Source organism: Branchiostoma belcheri, unplaced genomic scaffold (assembly GCF_001625305.1).
Source record: "Branchiostoma belcheri isolate BF01 breed outbred unplaced genomic scaffold, Haploidv18h27 scaffold106, whole genome shotgun sequence".
In the NCBI taxonomy this organism is placed as follows: domain Eukaryota; kingdom Metazoa; phylum Chordata; class Leptocardii; order Amphioxiformes; family Branchiostomatidae; genus Branchiostoma; species Branchiostoma belcheri.
This window is the reverse complement of record NW_017802447.1, coordinates 672496-679713: the sequence shown is the minus strand read 5'-3', so window position 1 is coordinate 679713 and position 7218 is coordinate 672496. Positions and strand designations below refer to the sequence as shown.

Here is a 7218-nt window from a genome sequence, read left to right as displayed (position 1 = left end):
GTTTTTGGTGTATCCTTAGGCATTTTTATCGGACTTTTGTTTTTGTACTGGTATATTTTTAAGCCTTCGGGTGGCATATGACATACCGGTAACAGTCCGGCAAATAGATACTGCCTGGCCAATTTCATACTGTCTTTGCAAAAGATCTGCTTGAAGATAACCAACAAGCTAGTGCGAGAGAAGGCAAGTCAGCAAGGGACAATCTAACATTCAATGGTGTATGAAATGGTGACAAATATTTAGAAGAACAAAACGTAATAGCACACACAAAAAAACTCTACAATATTACCGAAAATATAGTACTGTATCACCATATATGTAGTGTTTTTGCCGCTTGATTGCCTTCAAAGAAGTGAAACTTTTCTCCGCCTAGATAATTATAAGATTACCAGAGGGGAATAGTAGCACAGACAGTGATGAACCCTGCTATGTTTACTGGCTATAGAGAGCTCTACGGCTGAACACATACATACATCTAAAACACTGTAACAACCTTATCGCCATTCAGAACAACATAACTAATTTAAGGCTCGCTCTCTCGGTGATGCTGTCATTAGCCTCCCCAGGCTTCTGAGTGACATCAATCAACGGTTGATAACAAGGACCGTTGGGAACTGAAAATCCGTCTAAATCGCCAAACATCGGAATATGGTACCATCGTGGCTAAGACCCCAGTCGGTGACTTAAAGCGAGCCCTCTTCGTCAATTACAGAGAAGCCTTGTTTTGTACCAACTATTAGGAACTCAGTGTTATACCCTTTCGGAAGTAGCTAGAACGTTATGAAGACAAAGCTGAGTGTGATGTAAGATTGACGGAACGGTAGCCTGATTTTGATGACCGCCTGTCCATCTTATGAGAGCAACTTATCGTAGCAGGGTTACAACACTTGTAGTAAATTGTCCCCCACATGTATTCTAGGCCACGACATGCTGGGCAAAATGAATACAAGGTCATTTTCACATATCCTTATTATTTATAACCATAACGTGATCTGCATGACAATATGATCGCATTCAGACATTCTGAAAATTTTGGTGGATGAATTTATGTACCGAAAATGTACGACACATATAACAGAACATCTCTACTTAAAATCAATATCAAACAAAATTCGTGTATCCGAAAATATGTCCTGTTTAAAAATTCGTGCACTGTCTTGTGAAGACATACCTTGGGACCATGCTTAATGAAATCTTAGTCCTCACGATTCTTCGGTATGACGTGAAGTCTTATATTCCTTAGACTTTAAGCTGCGTGGTAAGACACGTCAAACCGGAGCATCCTCGCAAACAAGAAGGCTTTACTATCTTACCTGTCGTCAAAATGTCAGAAACTATTTTTAACTCTGGAGCGAGGAGACTTAATTGATGGCTTCAAACTTTTGAATCAGATTATTCTAAACTTTCTGTGGATGAGTCCGCGGAATCTCAGCCAGCGTGGTCTTATCTGAATTGAATCTTAACAAGTAGTCATAGGCAACAATTCTACGTGAAGTCTTATATTTTGCAGATTTTTTGGGAACAGTATGGCGAAGTAAACGGTGCCCGTCCGACCCTGACATTCAATCCCAGCGTACAGACGGGCCACCCAACGGCCGGGCGAGAACATTTCAACGACATTATAGGGGTGTTTATAACTTCAATATGAAAACTACGGTGAAAAAAAGAAATACATCATCACGAACATAATGGCACACCACATGCCCAATTACATAGATATACAACGGAGAGAACCAAGACTTTTAGCTGCGAACACATTTCAAAACACCCCATACTTAAACAACAGGCGACGCAGAGCTGTTTCTAACTACGATCCACCCTTGTATCTGTTTGAAGGAAACCCCCTCCCCGCTATTCAAAACAACTGTTTTTTTTTGCGGCCAGTCCCACATGCCATTTAAATGTAGGGGTACTTCTAAAATATTACGTTAACCACGAAAACAGTTACGGTAAAAACAAAAATACGCGCATCGTCACGGGAATGCCTGCAGACGCCGTATAAAATTACTTGCCGATTGAATAAATGGAACCGTGTGTTTCAGCTGCGAACGCGAAAATTCTACCGACCACAATACTCCTGCAGGAGGGATACCTCCTTCACGGAGTAATTATGAATCATCGAAGAACGTTACAGGTCAGTAATGTTGTTGAGAACTTATCTACTGTAGGGGACACCACTAATCATTCTTCATGACTACGGACCCGTACATTCGGTCGCGTCTGGTTTTTAGGAATGAAAAGGAGAAACACTTGGTAGTAACTCCACAGGTTGGTCCTTTGTTCCCCATAGCACTCTACCTTTTATATGACTCTTGACTGCAATTTGGTTTCAACCTCTAGCCCAAACCACGGTCGTTTTATCCATAACCGCTGAGCCAATAGAAATATAAAACAATCTGCTGGCACTTGGGAATCAACAGTTGGATTGGGACGACAACGACAGTTTTCTGAAGTGCTGAGTGGGAGGGCTGCTGCGGAGTTGGGCGGCAGTCCCAAAACTATCTTCTTCAGTCATCTAACAACTTCATCGTTGCCCACATGGCATAATCAAAGAGACGATAGATGCTGTCATATACCAAGCACATGTTTGAATATCATATCTCCCAGATTATGCCGCCTCAGTTGGTAATATTGTGGTGATCTACTAATGCGTCACGGTGCCATTCAGTGGGACTGGTGTTTTACTTCTTAATCTGCGTTCGACTCAGGGGGTCACCACAGAGTGACGGTAAATGACAAAAAGGGCGTCAGAAGAATACAGAACAGGTCGTGAAGGATGCCGTGCAGGCTAGAATAGGTTTCACACACGGTGAAGAGCAGCATCCACGCGTGCATTGGCGTGAAATATTATCTCCAGATCCCACAGGACCAGATGTATGATGGATAAGCACGCGTGTGTTTATATTACGGATTACATCGTCCTCTCAGCAGTAAGCGGCGATGTGTTTCAGTTTGCACGTAAGAGTGCCGGGGAGATTCCCACAGCTATTGTAGATGATCCTATACAAGGTCCGCGGCGTCCCATCGCAATTATGCGGCCTTATCTCTGCAAACAAGAAGGGGAATACGACATATGTTTGACCAAGGGGACCGGCTGTCGACGTCAAAACGTGAAGATGTCAGGGGCAGCTTAAGCCGGCGGTGTACAGGGGATGTATCTTCTTACCGAGAGGAACATTTGATCGTCCTTTTCAAGCCCGGTGTCACTAGTTGGAGTTTTTGATGCCTCTTATTAGCTGACGTCGAATATATTGAAAAAAAAAACACAGTACCGATCATTTTTCGTGATGGAAAATCAAATGTCGATATAGAAACGAACATGTTGTGGTTCAAAAGGGATAGATGTCCATTATTTCTAGTACATCAGTTATACATTGTCCACTATTAGATACTCACGTATAGGCGATGTCTGTCTACATGGTTGGATTTTGAATGAAAGTACATTTATCTAAAGGCCAAGGTCATAGGGCCATGATCACAACACATGACTGAGATGATATTTTTTAGCAGTTGCTGAACTGTACAAGTAGGAGTGGGGGGTTACACATCGTCCTTGAACCCTCGCAACTGTACGAGTCTTAGACTCCAAAAGGTTGTGTGGGAAAATAATAGAAATTGGCCAAATAGACCACATAATATATCAGAGGAGTTAGCCAGTCATAGAAGTACACTTTGTAACCCACGGATGCCCTAATTTCTGCCTTTTTCCAAGAACCCATTGCAGTCTGGTAGAGACTACTCGTAAGTAAGTACTTATATTACCACCTGGAATACAACGATAGCGCTCAATCCGTTTATGACATGCTTATAGTCAACATTCTATCGTCTCACCGTGTCGTATTTACTGACGAGGTTGACATCAAGCATCGTCGATAGCTGAGCGGTTAGACTAGCCTACACGGGAGCGAGAGGTCATGGGTTCGATTCCTGGCATTTCTAGCTAGACATTATATCATTGGGAAAACTCACGTAAATGTAATTTTCCTCGATTCACTCAAGTGTAAATTGGCGGGCTAGCGTCAGTTGGGGAGGTGAAGAGTACATGTGGTGGAAGGGGAGCTCGAGGGATGGGCTTTACCTTCCAAAGCCATGCCCGAGACTCAGTGTATCAAGAACCCGCTGCCTCAAATGGGATCCATTCCTTTTATCAACCAGCCTTCCAGCATCACGGTCAACTTGAAAGAACAGTCCATTATCGCGCACAGAAAGAACTGAAATCTACGAGGAGGAAACTGACGCGACAAACTGAGAATAGATCAAAGTACAAGACTGGTGAAACGTCATGACACAGGTCGTCCCCATTATAGATGTGAAGGATAATCTTCGTTTCAACATGAACTCTGTGACTCCCCCTCTCAAGTATCCCATTATCCTAGTGGATTATTTCTGTGAAACGAAGAGAGAGCTTTTTAAAATTGACATCAAACATAAAGAGCGGAAATAGCTATCGTGAATCGGATGTTAGCTCCTCTGTGGTTTGTGTGTTTTAGCAAAGTTTCCTATGTCCCTGATGGATGCAATACGATAAAATACACACCATTAACAGGACCAGGGACAGGCCTAGGTTACCAGTTATTGCTTGTTCAGCACCAGGGACATGATCACCAGTCATGTTAAAGTTCAGCATTGGGGACAGGGTTACCAGTCATGTTTTTGCTTGTTCAGTACCAGGGACAGGGACACCAGTCATGTTTTTGCTTGTTCAGCACCAGGGACAGGGTTACCAGTCATGTTGTTTCTTGTTCAGCACCAGGGACAGGGTTACCAGTCATGTTGTTTCTTGTTCAGCACCAGGGACAGGGTCACCAGTCATGTTTTTGCTTGTTCAGTACCAGGGACAGGGACACCAGTCATGTTTTTGCTTGTTCAGCACCAGGGACAGGGTTACCAGTCATGTTGTTTCTTGTTCAGTACCAGGGACAATGTCACCAGTCATGTTTTTGCTTGTTCAGCACCAGGGACAGGGTTACCAGTCATGTTTTTGCTTGTTCAGCACCAGGGACAATGTCACCAGTCATGTTGTTTCTTGTTCATCACCAGGGACAGGGTCACCAGTCATGTTGTTTCTTGTTCAGTACCAGGGACAATGTCACCAGTCATGTTTTTGCTTGTTCAGCACCAGGGACAGGGTTACCAGTCATGTTGTTTCTTGTTCATCACCAGGGACAGGGTCACCAGTCATGTTGTTTCTTGTTCAGTACCAGGGACAATGTCACCAGTCATGTTTTTGCTTGTTCAGCACCAGGGACAGGGTTACCAGTCATGTTGTTTCTTGTTCAGCACCAGGGACAATGTCACCAGTCATGTTGTTTCTTGTTCAGCACCAGGGACAGGGTTTCCAGTCATGTTATTGGTTGTTCAGGGACAGGGTTACCAGTCATGTTGTTGGCTAGTCAGCACCAGGGACAGGGACACCAGTCATGTTGTTGCTTGTTCAGCACCAGGGACAGGGACACCAGTCATGTTTCTTGTTCAGCACCAGGGACAGGGTTACCCAGTCATGTTGTTGGCTAGTCAGCACCAGGGACAGGGTTACCAGTCATGTTGTTGCTTGTTCAGCACCAGGGACAGAGACACCAGTCATGTTGTTGCTTGTTCAGCACCAGGGACAGGGACACGAGTCATGTTGTTGCTTGTTCAGCACCAGGGACAGGGACACCAGTCATGTTGTTGCTTATTTAGCGCCAGGGACATGGACTGACACCAGGTATAGTGATGTCGTGTGGCGTAAAGGCTAGAGTGTGTGACCAGGAATCAAGAGGTTTCTGGATTCAACCCCCCCCCCCCCACATGTGTACATCGATGCTCTGTTCTTTGGAAACGACAACAATTTCCTCACTTCGCTGAGGATAAATTAGTAGACTTTCGTCGGATAGGGACATCCCCCATATGTAGAGACACACGTAGGAGCATGCTTAAGAAGCATCCATTCATATCGAGAAAAGGTAGTGGTCCTCTCTGCCGTACAAAAACGCCAGAACTACTTAGCGGAGTGAAGTAGAACTGCAACCTTCAGGAAGTGTATGCTGATAGGTCCAATAAAATATATTGGCCTATCAGTGTAGACAAATATTTGTTCTACGGGAGTATGACACCGAGTATCCTGTATGCCTCCAAGCTAACGATCGATTGGCTGTTGGATGACTAATGTGTATTTCCGATATATTTCTAATCATCATCATTAGATTTCTAATGTCTACTCATTACAATATCCAAATCTACATCCTATGTTGTAGAACAAAAAGATGTTGGTCTTCCAATGTTGCTTCTATTCTTCATGCTGACTTGACGACTAGTCTGTGACTCTGTGTACACCTGACACAAACCCACACTGTCCGGGGCAGTGACGGTCCCATTCCTGAAACGACCGCTAGGGGCGCTATTTAATCAGACTGTATAGTATTACCTTTTATGGCACCTCTTAGTAAATGTGACAGAAGAATGGTCGGCAGTCCGCATTCTTTCCCCTGTACGTCGCACTCGCCAGTGAATGGTTTTAGGTTACAGGGTCACTGTAAAGGCCAGCCACAAACACCAAGCGTAGACCATAACAGGTAAACACATCTCTGAGGCCTATCTTTAGCAGGGGTGATGTGATGTCTCAACTGTTGCAGGTTGTTGTGGTCAATAACTAGAAAGAACACTAAGCAAACTATGATCTCATACTCGCGAAGGAAAGGAGCTAGTTCTCACGGCCAACAAGAGAAAGTCAGGGTGCCTTGGGTCATAAGGCAATAACAGTGAAACAGGCAGACAAAGGACTTAAATAAACACCAGGAGGACCATAAAGCGTTGAATTGAAGTGAGATTCTTGAAATAGCTACTACGTTAGATCATGTCCTAACTATGCACCTAGACAATACGGTTGTGTTAAACTCCTACAAAAAAGAAACCACATTACTTCAGACTCGATCATAGAGACATGAAAGTTTTCTTCATAGTATAATCCAGTATTTGTATCATCTAAAAAAACGTTTCGCACGCGCAGGTTCCTCTCAATATCCCCAGTAAACAAGCAACGTTATTTTGAGACCAAAATCCTGACAATCCTTGTACGCATTCTTGAGTTATCGTGTTGACAGGCAGAAACACACGCGCGCGCGCGCACGCACACACACACACACACACACACACTCACACACACGCACACGCACACACACCCACACACCCACGCACACACCCACACCCACACCCACACACCCACACACACACACTCAC

At 44.2% G+C, this 7218-nt stretch overlaps 1 protein-coding gene across 1 annotated transcript in view; it reads right to left on the bottom strand.

The window, feature by feature from the left end:
• The window catches only part of LOC109478086, a 17048-nt gene that overhangs the window by 6049 nt on the left and 3781 nt on the right, over nucleotides 1-7218 (bottom strand). The window lies entirely within an intron of this gene.